This window comes from Diceros bicornis, chromosome 26 (assembly GCF_020826845.1).
Source record: "Diceros bicornis minor isolate mBicDic1 chromosome 26, mDicBic1.mat.cur, whole genome shotgun sequence".
NCBI classification, from domain to species: Eukaryota; Metazoa; Chordata; class Mammalia; order Perissodactyla; family Rhinocerotidae; genus Diceros; species Diceros bicornis.
In genome coordinates this window covers 44,846,712-44,859,924 of record NC_080765.1, presented here as the reverse complement: position 1 = coordinate 44,859,924, position 13,213 = coordinate 44,846,712, and the positions used below count along the sequence as shown (strand labels likewise).

General features: G+C 46.4%; 1 protein-coding gene across 1 annotated transcript in view; it reads right to left on the bottom strand.

The window, feature by feature from the left end:
• NLRC3 (NLR family CARD domain containing 3) overlaps positions 1–10,086 on the bottom strand; it is a 37,042-nt gene extending 26,956 nt beyond the window's left edge. Inside the window, exon 1 of the mRNA XM_058570200.1 lies at positions 9,829–10,086. The gene's annotated coding sequence lies outside the window, so the exon portion shown is untranslated. The remainder of the gene's footprint in view (positions 1–9,828) is intronic.
• Positions 10,087–13,213: the final 3,127 nt, after the last annotated feature.

The window sequence follows — 13,213 nt, the reverse complement described above, 5'->3', positions numbered from 1 at the left end:
AGATCCTATAGTCTGCAAGCAGAGATAATTTTATTTCTTCCTCTCCAGTTTCAATGCCTTTTATGTCTTTTTCTTGCCTAATGGCTCTGGCTAGAACTTCCAGTACAGTTGTCCCTCGGTAGGCACAGGGGATTGGTTCCAGGACCCCCTGCAGATACCAAAATCCTGGGATTCTCAAGTCTTTTATATAATATGGCATAGTATTTGCATATAACCTATGCACATTCCCCTGTATACTTTAAATCATCTCTAGATTACTTATAATACTTAATAAATGTAAATTCAATGTAAATAGTTGTTATACTGCATTGTTTAGGGAATAATGACAAGGAAAAAAAAGTCTATACATGTTCAGTACAGACACAACCATCGTAGGCCTTTCCATCCATGGGTGGTTGAATCTGTAGGTGCAGAACCCGTGGATAGGAGGGCTGACTGTACTATGTTGAATAGAAACGGTGAAAGCAGGCATCCTTACTTTGTTGCTCATCCTAGAGGAAACGCTTTCAGTCTTTCATCATGGAGTATGATTATCGCTGTGGCTTTTTCATATATGGCTTTTATTATGTGGAGGTAGATTCTTTCTATTCCTAGTTTGTTGAGTGTTTTTCTCATGAAAGGGAGTTTAATTTTGTCAAATACTTTTTCTGCATCAATTGAAATGATCATTTTTTTCCCTTCATTCTGTTGATGTGGCATATTACATTGATCAATTTTCCTGTGTTGAACCATCCTTGCATTCCAGGAATAAATTCCAGTAGGTTTCTGTCGAGGATTTTTGCATCAATGTTAATAAGGTATATTGGTCTGCAGTTTTCTTTTCTTGTATTGTCTTTGGCTTTGGTATCAGGATAATGCTGGCCTCGTAGAATGAGTTAGAAAGTGTTCCCTTCGCTTTAGTTTTTTGGAAAAGTTTAAGAAGGATTGGTGTTACTTCTTCTTTAAATGATTGGTAGAATTCATTAGTGAAGCCATCAGGTCCGGGGCTTTTCTTTCTTGTGAGATTTTTGATTATTGATTACTCCTTACTTATAGGTCTCCTTACCAGTTATAGATCTATTCAGATTTTCTATTTCTTTGTGATTTAGTTTTAGTAGGTTTTGTGTTTCTAGGAATTTGTCCATTTCAACTAGGTTATTGAATTTGTTGGCATGTAGTTGTTCATAGTACTTTCTTGTAATCCTTTTTATTTCTGTAGAATGGGTAGTAATTTTCCCACTTTCATTGCTGATTTTAGTAATTTGAGTCTTCTCTCTTTTTTCTTAGTCCATCTAGCTAAAGGCTTGTAAATTTTGTTGATCTTTTTGAAGAACCAACTTTTGGTGTCATTGATTTTCCTTTATTGTTTTTCTGTTCTCTATTTTGTTTATCCCTAATCTTTATTATTTCCTTCCTTCTGCTAGCTTTGGGTTTCGTTTGTTCTTCTTTTTCTAGTTTCTTAAGTTGTAAAGTTAGGTTGTTCATTTGAGATCTTTCTTGTTTTTTAAATTAAGTGTTTATAGCTATCAATCTCCGCCTTAGCACTGCTTTCACTGTGTCCCATAAGTTTGGTATGTTGTGTTTTCATTTTCATTCATCTCTGAGTATTTTCTAATTTCCCTTGTGATTTATTCTTTAACTCATTAGTTATTTAAAAGTGTGTTGTTTAATTTCCACAATTTTGTGTATTTTCCAGTTTTCCTTTTGTTATTGATTTCTAACTCCATCTGGTTGTGGTTGGAGAAGATACTTTGTATGATATCTATGTTTTAAAATATATTAAAACTTAATTTGTGGCCTAACGTATGATCTGTCCTGGAAAATGTTCTGTGTGCACTTGAGAAGAATGTGTATTCTGTTACTGTTGGGTAGAGTGTTGTGTGTACGACTGTTAGATCTAGTTGGTTTATTGTGTTAAGTCTTCTACTTCCTTATTTGTCTTCTGTCTGTTTGTTCTATCCATTAGTGTGAGTGGGGTATTGAAGTCTCCAACTATTACTGTAGACCTGTCTATTTCTCCCTTCAATTCTGTCAGTTTTTGCTTCATATATTTTAATGGTCTGTCGATAGGTGCATAATGTTTATAATTATTGTGTCTTCTTGCTGTTTTGAACCTTTTATTAATATTTAATGTCCATCTTTGTCTCTTGTAACCTTTTTTTGATTTAAAGTCTGTTTTATCTGGTATCAGTATAGCCACCCCTGCTCTCTTTTGGTTACTATTTTCATGGAATATCTTTTTCTACCCTTTTACTTTCAACCTATTTGTGTGTTTGGATCTCAACTAAGTCTGTTGTAGACAGCATACATTTGGATCATGTGTTTTTATCCATTCTGCCAATGTCTGTCTTTTGATTGGAGAGTTTAATCCATTTACATTTAAAGTAATTACTGACAGATCTGGCCCCGTGGTGTAGTGATTAAGTTCCACATGTTCCACTTCAGCAGCCCAGGTTCCTGGATTCGGATCCTGGGTGTGGACCTACATCACTCCTCAGCCATGCTGTGGTGGTGACCCACATATAAAGTAGAGGAAGACTGGCACAGATGTTACCTCAGGGCTAATCTTCCTCAAGCAAAACAAAAACAAAAACGAGGAAGATCAGCAACAGATTTTAGCTCAGTGCTAATCTTCCTCAGCAAAAATAAATATATATATAAAGTAATTACTGATAAGGAGGAACTTACTTCTGTCATTGAGCTATTTGTTTTCTTTAGGCCTTACAGTTTTTTTTTCTCATTTCTTGCGTTACTTTCCTCTTTTGTGTTTAGTTGATTTTTTGTAGTGAAATGTTTAAATTCTCTTCTCATTTCCTTTTGTGTATATATTATAGCTATTTTCTTTGAGTTTACCATGGGATTACATTTAACATCCTAAAGTTATAACACTAATTTCAATTTATACCAGCTTAACTTCAATAACACATAAAAACTTTTCTCCTTTACAGCTCCATCACCACCCCTTTCAGTTGTTGATCTCCCAGTATTACATCTTTATACATTGTGTGCTCCAAAATATAAACTTATGATTTTTTTAACTTGTTAGTCCTAAATTATGTAGAAAACAATATTTGGAGTTACAAACCAAAGTTACAGTAATATTAACTTGTACACTAATAATTGTTTATTTTCCTTTTAAATGTATTAGTCTCTGAAATCATGTAGAAAACAAAAAGTGCAGTTACAAAACATTGCTACAATAGTACTAGTGTTTATAATTGCCCATGTATTTACTTTTATTGAGATCTTTATTTCTTCATCTGGCTTTCAATTACTACTGTCTAGTGTCCTTTCATTTCACCCTGCAGGACTCCTGTGAGCATTTCTTACAGGTCAGGTCTAGTGGTCACAAACTCCCTCAGCTTTTGTTTATCTGGGAATGTCTTAATTTCTACCTTACTTTTTGTGTGTGTGTGAGGAAGATCAGCCCTGAGCTAACATCCATGCCAATATTCCTCTTTTTGCTGAGGAAGACTGGCCCTGGGCTAACATCTGTGCCCATCTTCCTCCACTTTATATGGGATGCCACCACAGCACGGCCTGACAAGCAGTGCATCGGTGCACGCCTGGGATCCGAACCCAGGCTGCCAGCAGCGGAACGCACGCACTTAACTGCTATGCCACTGAGCCGGCCCCTCTACCTTACTTATAAAGGACAGTTTTGCATGATATAGGACTCTTAGTTGAGAGGTTTTTTTCTTTGAACACTTTGAATATACCAACCTACTGCTTTCTGGCCTCCAAAGTTTCTGATGAGGTCTGCTGATAATCTTATTGAGGATCCCTTATAAGTGATGATTTGCTTCTCTCCTGCTGATTTCAAGATTCTCTTTTTGGCTTTGTCTTTTGAAAGTTTGATTATAGTGTGTCTTGGTTGGGTCTCTTTGAGTTAATCTTACTTGGAGTCTATTGAGTTTCCTGGATGTTTTACAATGTATTTTTATGTGAGAAAAAATCAAGATACAGAGGAGAATTATGATAGGATACTTTTTTTTTTCTGGTATAGAATACCATTTTTGTCTGGCTATAGAAAAGCTGGAAATATATGATAGTGGGATTAAGGAATTGTTTCTTATTTTGTGAATTTCAATTGCTTAGATTTTGCTAAAAACATATATTGCTTCCCCACCTCATTTAAAAGATTGCTTACAGAATTACAAACGTAATATGTGCTCATTAAAGACATTTAAATAATACAAAAGTAGGTAAAGTATATACCTCACTTCCATGCCCCAGGGGTAACCTCTTCTGGTTGATGGTTTTTGTTTTTGTCTTTTTTTTTAATTAGGTGCCAGTGCAATAGGGCAAATGAAAGAAATAAAAGGTATCAACATTGGAAAAGGAAAAAATAAAACTGTTACTCTTCACAGTTAACATGATTGTATACATTGAAAATCTACACTCAAACTATTAGAACTAATAGGTGAACTTAGCAAGGTTTCTGGACACGAGATCAATACATAAAAAGATCCGTTATATTTCTACTTACTAGCAACAATTAAATCAAAAGTAAAATTTTAAAATACCATTTAAAATGTCAAATATCTAGGAATAAATCTAGCAAAAAATTTGCAAGACCTCTACACTGAAAACTATAAAACATTACTATAAGAAATTAAAGAAAACCCAAAGGAGGGATTTACCAGGTTTATGCATTGGAAGACTCAATATTATTAAGATGTCAATTCTTTCCAAATTGATCTATAGATTGAATGACATCCCAATCAAAATCCCAACAGGCTTTTTTTGGGGGAAAGGGAGGGTGGAAATTGGCAAGCCAATTCTAAAACATATATGTAAAATGTAAAAGACCCTGAATGGCCAAAATAATTTTGAAAAAGAAGAACAAAGCTGGAGGACTTACACTACTCAAGACTTAGTATAGAGCTATAGGTATTGGCACAAGGGCAGACAAATAGACCAATGCAATAGAACGGAGGGCCTAGAAACAGACCCACACATATGTGGTCACCTGATTTACAACAAGAGCTTCACTGCAATTCAGTAGGGAAAGGATGGGCTTTGCATTCAATTGTGCTGGCTAATGGGATATTCACATGGGAAAAATGAATCTTGACCCCTGCCTCACACCACACACAAAAATTAATTCAAGCTGGATCATAGATCTAAATGTGAATGCTAACACAATCAAGCCTTTAGAAAAAATACAGGAGAATATCCTTATGAACTTGGGCTAGGTAAAGACTAAGTGGAACACAAAAAGCAGTAAGCATGAAAGAAAAGAATGATTTATTGGGATTCATTAAAATTAGGAATGTCTGTTCATTAGAAGACGGCATTAAAAGGGTGAAAAAACAAACCACTGACTAGCAGATGTCCCAAACATGTATAAATCAGTAAGAAAAAGACAGCCCAATTAAAAAGTGAGCCAAAAAATTGAAGACACATCACAAAAGAGAGTATCATTAGTCATTATAGAAATGCAAATTAAAATCACTTTGGAGGGGCCGGCCTGGTGGCTTAGCGGTTAAGTGCGCGCGCTCCGCTACTGGCGGCCTGGGTTCGGATCCCCGGCGTGCACCGACGCACTGCTTCTCCGGCCATGCTGAGGCTGCGTCCCACATACAGCAACTAGAAGGATGTGCAACTATGACATACAACTATCTACTGGGGCTTTGGGGGAAAAAAAAGGAGGAGGATTGGCAATAGATGTTAGCTCAGAGCCAGTCTTCCTCAGCAAAAAAAGAGGAGGATTAGCACGGATGTTAGCTCAGGGCTGATGTTCCTCACAAAAAAAAAAAAAATCACTTTGGAAAAATGGTAGTAATACGGCTAAATATGCATATTTCTGTGACCCAGCAATTCTCCTCCTGGGTATATACCCGACAGAAACAAGTGTTTATGTTCGCCAAAACACAGTACCAGTATGTTCATAGCAGCTTTATTCATAATGTCCAAAAAAGTAGAAACAATTAATGTCCATCAATAATAGAATGTGATTTTTGTTTGTTTGTTCATACAATTAAATCCTACATAGTAAGAAAAAGAATAAACTACTGACATACTCAACAGCATGGCTGACTCTCACAGACATGTTGAATGAAAGAAGTCTGACACCAAAGAGAACATACTCTGTGATTCCATTTATGGGGAGTTTCAAGTCAGGCCCAAACAATCTGAAATAACAGAAGTCAAAATAGTGGTTACCTTTGGGGGTGGTTCTGAGTGGACAGGGGCATGAGGGAGCCTTGTAGGGTGCTGGAAACTTCTATATATTGATCTGGATGGTGAACATACAGGTGTATACATATATAAAAATCCATTGAGCACACTTTACTATAAGTTATACCTCAATTTAAAAAAAGCTATGCTAGCAGCTATCTAAAAATTCAAATGCACGTAAACCAAAATGAAGCAATGCTACTATGACCTCTTAGTGCATGGGGCCAAGACACCAAGGTCTCTGTCCTGCTCTCTGACAGAGTGAGGTCAGGGCACGGCCCAGGGTGGACACAGCCTCCTCTCGTTGGATGTCCAGGTGCACCACCAGGTGAAAACTGTGCTGCTGCCGGGGGTGAGGTGGTGGCCAGGAGGACAAGGGGACCACGTTGAAGAAGGGCCAGGCTCAGTGCTTCTCAGCTCTGGCAGGACATTGCCTGGAGCGCTATTTTCTTTAATTTAGTTTTTTTATTGTGGTAAAATATGCATAACATAAAATTTACCATTTTAACCATTTTTAAGTGTACAATTCAGGGACATTAAGTACATTAACAATGTTGTGCAGCCGTTACCACCATCCATCTCCAGAACTTTTTCATCCTCCCAAATGGAAACTCTGTACTCATTAAACACTAACTCTCCATTCCCCCTTCCCCAGCCCCTAGTAACCACCCTTCTACTTTCTGTCTCTATGAATTTGACTATTCCAGGTACCTCAGATAAGTGGAATCATATAGTATTTGTCCTTTTGCGTCTGGCCTCTTGCACGGAGCATAATGTTTTCCAGGTTCATCTATGTTGTAACGTGTATCAGAATTACATTCCTTTTTAAGGCTGAATAATATTCCATTTTACGGATAGACCACATTTTGTTTATTCATTCATCCATCAATGGACAGTTGGCTTGTTTCCACATTTTGGCTCATGTGAATAATGCTACTATGAACATGGATATACAAATATCTGTTCGAGTCCCTGATGTCTTTTTTTTTTTTTTCTGATTCATTCAAAGGAAGGAATAAAGCTAACCCATCTTGCTCACACTGCCCAGCAATACCAAAACTGGAAACAGAAAGCCTCTTGATTCCCTCCATCTTGATCCCTTTCTTCTCTTCTGGGTTTCTTGGTTTATCTCCTGGGATCATTCCAGATACTAATCTTCCAGGAGCATTCCCTGACCCTCACCACCACCATGCCCGAGGGTCAGGTGCTCCTCGAGTCCCTGCTTTCAATTCTTTGGGGCCTATATATCCAGAAGTGGAATTGCTGGATCATATGGTCGTTCTGTGGAGCACTATTTTTAAAAAGCCACTGCTCAGCCCAACCACCCAGAGATTTAATTGGTCTCGGGTAGAGCCCCAACATGGATAGATTTTAAAGCTACCCAGGTGATTCTAATGAGCAACCAGAGTTGAGAACCACTGGACCAGAGAGAGGCTGGGAAAGTGACAAAAGGAGGAAGAGGCAGGGCCTGCGTGTGCCTGGGGAGGGGGGAGGGGCAAGCTCCCTCGCCTCTGCGGTCCCATTAGCTTCTCAGTGTTGAGGGTCAACACTCTCTCCTGATCAGACACCCATCTTTCTTGCCCTGCTGACCTTGGGCCTAGGGTTGCCAGATTTAGCAAATTAAGATACAGGACACCCACTGAAATTTGAATTTCAGTTAAACAACAAACAATTCTTTTAGTATAAGTATATCCCTTATAATACTTAAAAAACACCTCATTGTTTATCTGAAATCCAAATTTAACTGGGTGTCCTGTATTTTATCGGGTACCCTTACTCAAGCCCCACTCAGATAAGACCCCCCTCCCCAAGCTGGCCTTCACCTTTGGACACCTTGTCCCCACAAGGACAGAGAAGACCCCAGCAGCTGCACCAGGAAGCACCCCATTCCCATGACCTCTCAAGGCCAGCATCAGAGGCTGATGAGAGATCTCCCCCAGTGGGGTGGCTACCTGGCCACCTGTGTGGACAGGCCCTGCATGCAGCCCCAGACACTACCCCTGCAGGGTGGAACCTACCACAGGCCTGTGAGCGGGGTGAGGTCTGGTGGCCACACGCACCACCGGGGACAATCAGGTAGACTCTGCCCAGTGCAGACAGTCTCCTTTGAGAGTGGCAGGAGGCCCTGTGAGCCCAGATTAAAGAGGGGAAGACTGAGAGTGGGGGGGCTTGGGTCACCTGGGGGTTCCGAAAGCCAGAGGTCAGTCAGTCTGCAGAGGTTCTGACCTGCAGTGGGCAGGGCGAGGCCAGATGGACGATAGGGGGACCACAGACACCTCCCTGCTACAGGGCCTCCCTACTCCCATGTGTCCTCCGGAGCTTCATCCGTGGGGCAGGGTGCAGCGAAGGACCTGTGTTCCCTGCCGTTGGTGTTGCTCAGACCCCGTCCCTCAGGCTCAACAACTGGGCTTCTGCCTCATCTCTGAGAAGACCCAGGTCCCAGTTTACTCATTGTCTCTGCCAGCGAGTCCCATCTTGTCCTACACTTCCCTCAGTCCTAGCTGTCTGCTTGGCTTGTGCATGAACAGCTGGCCTCTGCTCTGCCCACTGGCCCTGGTGACTGTAGGGGGCCCAGCAGTGCTGACCTCCCACCTGGGCTGCCTGTATCTCAGGCCACTGCCTCTTGGATGCTCCTCTCTCCTGACTCCCTGCCCTCGCCCTGCCCCCCAGGGCTGGAGAATTCAATTCTCAGCCCCCTTGAGGTGGCTCCAGGACCATGGCCGCTGACCACTTGAGACCAAACAGCCTTTCCCAGAGGAGGGAGGAAGCAGTGCCTTTGCTGCAGGACACAGCTCTCCCAACTGCACTGGCCCCTGGAGCCCTAGTGGGAGGACGGGGACAGGCACAACCCTGGGGATCCCAGTGCCCCTGGGACAGAGGAGGTGTGCCCAGCCTGCACCCCCACCTGGGAGCCAGCTGCAGAGTGGCCTGTAATGGCCAAGAGTGAGCCCCTAGGCTCGGGGAAAGCACGCACAGCCACTGAGGGGATCAGGAGGAACTGTGGGGCCCCAGGAGCCTGGCCATAGGGGAGGAGGCCACAGCCAACAGCCACTCCTGGCCCACCTCAGCGGCACCTCTTCTGAGAAGGCCTCCGTGGTTACCTCTCAGAATGATAAGCCTCCGTCTTCATCTGAGGTGTGGCTGGGAGGGGCCCCTGGGGGCTGCTCACCCAACACAAGGGTGGCATTTTATGGAGTAGGCACTGGGTGCTGGACCCTACCCCGCCTGCACCGCCTCTCTTGGCCCTCAGGACCCTGAGGCAGGGCTGGTATTGTCACTTCCATCTTATGGGTAGAAAGGGGATGCCAGGAAAGGTGCCCAGCTCTGCTGATTCCAAGTTTAACCACTGGCTGCACTGCTCAACATCACTTCTGCCTGCCTGCAGCTCTTTCCAGCGACTTCCTGCTCCTCCTATCCCATCACTGGCACCTGGGGAGCTGGGCTCTGTCCCTTGGCCCATTGTGGGCCGTCCTTGGGCACGTTTGTTTATTCCACACCGTGAACTAGTCCTGCCCAGCAGCTCCCGGCACCCACGGGAACACCTTCCTGGAGTCGCCCCAGCCACCCTTCCCCCGAGTGGCTCAGGCCTTAAAAGCCATGTCCTTCCTGTCAGCTGTCTCCTCTTCCTCCCCCGTCCTGCACGGAGGCAGCCTGGACTCGACTTACCTCTCAGACCTCGTTGGCACAGGGATGCCAGGATTAGGGGCCCCGGGGGGCTCCATCCCCGCGCTCCTTGGCTCAGCCCTGCTCCAGTGGACACAGGCAGCTGGGTGGCGGTGGAGATGTCCTGGGAGTCTCTGTGGCCGGTCAGCTGGGCTCCGAGCCCTCAGGATCTGTCCAGAGCAGGAATGAAGCCCTGTCTGAAGGGATCAGGAAGCACAGACCACGCAGGGCAGCAGGGACGCTACCCGCCAGCCCCTACCATCCCCAGCACCCACCGCTGTCACGGCAGCTAGGGCTCTTCACCTCTTCCTGTACCGGGCTCCACCTCAACCCTCCTTCCTGTCTGATTTCAAAAGGCAACAGCCTCTCAGACAAATCAATGAGCCGCGGCTGCCTCGGGCCAGCTCTCTGGCTTTGTCACCGCCCCATAAGTCAAAGAGGCAGGGAGCGCCGCCAGGGTCTTGATTCGAGGACCAGGCGTTGCTGCACACCTGCTGCCAAGGAGAAAGTGGTCCAGCCAAGGCCACAGAGGAAAACAGACTCATCATCAGCAGACCTTTGCTTTTCAGGGGCTGGCAGGAAACCAGGCGAACTGTGAGGAGGATCAGTGACCTGCCCAAGGCCACACAGCGGGAAGCTGGCCTCGCCGGGGCAGGGACTGTGTCCTCCCACGTCCAGGCCACACGCTCTGATATGGCTGTGGCCCTCCTAGCCCTCTCTAAGCCCATTGCTTTCCTTCTCTCTAGCACCCAACAAGCACCTTCGACCCAGCTGTACCCCACAATGTCTTCCTGTGAGTCAAGGGCCCTCGAAGGCAGGTCAGCTGCACCCTGAAACAGCAGAATGTGGCAATTCACTCAGGGCCCTGGAGGTGGGCCTCAGCACGTGGGCTGCCCTCACAGGAAAGGCACCAGGGGGACATGGCCCAGAGTGAAGAACATGAGAAAAATTACAATAGAGGAAAAATACAGGACATCCTCCATGACAGGGAGCAAGCCACTTAACGTAGGGCCGCTGAGAGAAACAGGTGACAAGGTGGGAGCCAAATGACGGGGGCCTTAATTTTCCTTAGCAAGCTAGTGGGAGCCAGTGATGGTTGTAGAGCAGAAGAGTAGTGGGTTCAGCTGATGCAGTAGCTTGTGCATAAGGGGAGGTGGAAGGGGGTGTCTGCTTGCATTAGCGTGTTCTCAAGAGCTGTGTGTGGGTGATGGAGGCAAGGGGAGGGGACCAAGGCAGCAGATTAGAAGTGCTTGGTACGATGACATGCTTCTGTACTCCCCTCCCTCCCTCCCTCCTTTCCATCAGTGCTTTCCGAGCACCCAGCAACTTGCTAGGTGCTGGGGGGACACACGGTGGCTGCCCTTGAGAAGGCTGCTGAGGCTCCAGGCAGACAGAGCGCAGACTGGTGGCTGCAGCCTCAGCCGTGAGGTGCAGCGAAGACATCTGAAACCAGGCCGCCCACAGGATGTTGGAAACCACAGTGGCCTGGTGGGTATCTGTCACATGAAAGAGGCCAAGAGGCCCGCTCTGGTCCTCCCTGCACAGCTCAGGGTGGATGGATCCTGAGCACGAGAGGAAACAATATCCTCCATTGGGGATCTCAGGGAACATCCCAGAGTCAGCACCCCGCCAACCACCTTCTCCCCACCTCCAAGGGATGTTCCACGACCAGACAGGGCTGGTCCATGGGCTCCTTCTGCAGGCTCCTCTGCGAGCAGCTGGGGGGCCTTTCTCCTGACTCCCGGGGGTGTTTGTGTGGGGCGGGGTCTCCAATGGTTGTTCTCACTCCTGGGCTTTCTGTTCACCCAGAGCTGTGGTCAGCCAGATAGCAGGGGCCTCGGACCTTCCCAACTCAGCGACAGCCTGAGGCTTTCCGCCTGCAGGGGCAGGGGCCTTTCTGGGGCTGTGCCGGCCCCTGGGGGCCCCTGGCCTGGCCCTGCTCAAGCTGGGCTGTGGTTCTCCTTTGATTGTTTTGAGTGACCATGCTCAGGCCATGGCCAGGCCACAGGAAGCGGGACGGGCCTGGGAGGTCCGGTCACATCACAGCAAAGCGTGGGTGTGCACGGTTTTCGCTGATTAGTGAAGGGTCCACTGCTCCAGAGCTCAGCATGCTCTCTTCTTGTGCTAAGTCCCCACTGGGAGGCAGGGCAGTTTCCAGAAGGGAAGGCCCGTGCCCACTATCCACCATGAGGCCCATCCCTGGCCTGGCTCCTCCAGCCTCGCTGCAGCTGCTGTCAGAGGGCAGCTCTTTGCCACCATTTTCCTTTTCAACCAACTAGCTGGACCTAATTTTCTAGTTCCTGAGTCAGGCCTACTTTCTATGGAAAGGTCAAGGTTCTTTTCCTGGACACCCCAATTCCCTGGTTGTGGCAGTTTCTTTACTGCAGTGGCTGGTTTTTAACCTGCTTTGACCCCTGTTGGTGCCAGGGGGGTGCTTTTTACCTATTTTAACCCCTCCCCCAACATCTCCTTATCAAGCTGGAGTTGGTGACATTCTGCAAGTCTGGATGCCTGCTGAGGAGTGAGGGCTCCCAGGCCTCTCCTGGGGTGGGTGCACCCAACGCTGCACATCTGAGTCCACAGTCTCCACCAGGAGCCAGTGAAGCTGGTAAGGACCCCAAGTCGCCTCCCACCTTCGTAACTACATCTCACTTCCCTCAAACAGTCCATACTAGGGCAGGGGGATCAAGCCCTTCATATAAGAAACATGTGGTACATTCTTTTTTTTTTTGCTGAAGAAGATTGGCCCTGAGCTAACATCCGTGCCCATCTTCCTCTACTTTATATGGGACGCCCCCATAGCATGGCTTGACCAGCGGTGCATTGGCATGCGCCGGGATCCGAACCTGCGAACCCCGGGCCACCGCAGTGGAACACGTGCACTTAACCACTTGCGCCACCGGGCCAGCCCCATGTGGTACCTTCTCAAACAGGCCAGACTCCATCTTTAGTCTGATCAAGGCGGTATCTGTCGGTAGCTCTGTGATCTGAGCCCTGGCTTTCTGATAACCGTCTGTCCCTGGGCAGTGTGCGCAGGGAGGGCCGGGTCCTCTCAGCCTGGTCACGAACCAGGACCCACAACACAGGTTCAAGAAAGCCCATTTCACCCCGCCTCCCCTCGAATGCTGCACACCCCTGAGGCCCAGCTCACCAACCTCCTCTTCCAGGAACTTGTCCCTTGGGGACACCTGAGCACTGACCCTCACAGCAGGCACAGGACAGGACAGTCTGTGTCCTCCACTAGACGACTGGAAGCACCAGCTTATTTCTGACATCTCTCCACAGGGCCCAGCACACAGGCCAGAGCAGACTTCACAAACCCCTCCTGTTAAAATGCTGGTTCTGACTCAGTGGGTCTGGGTGGGCCTGAGCCTGCATCTGTGACAAC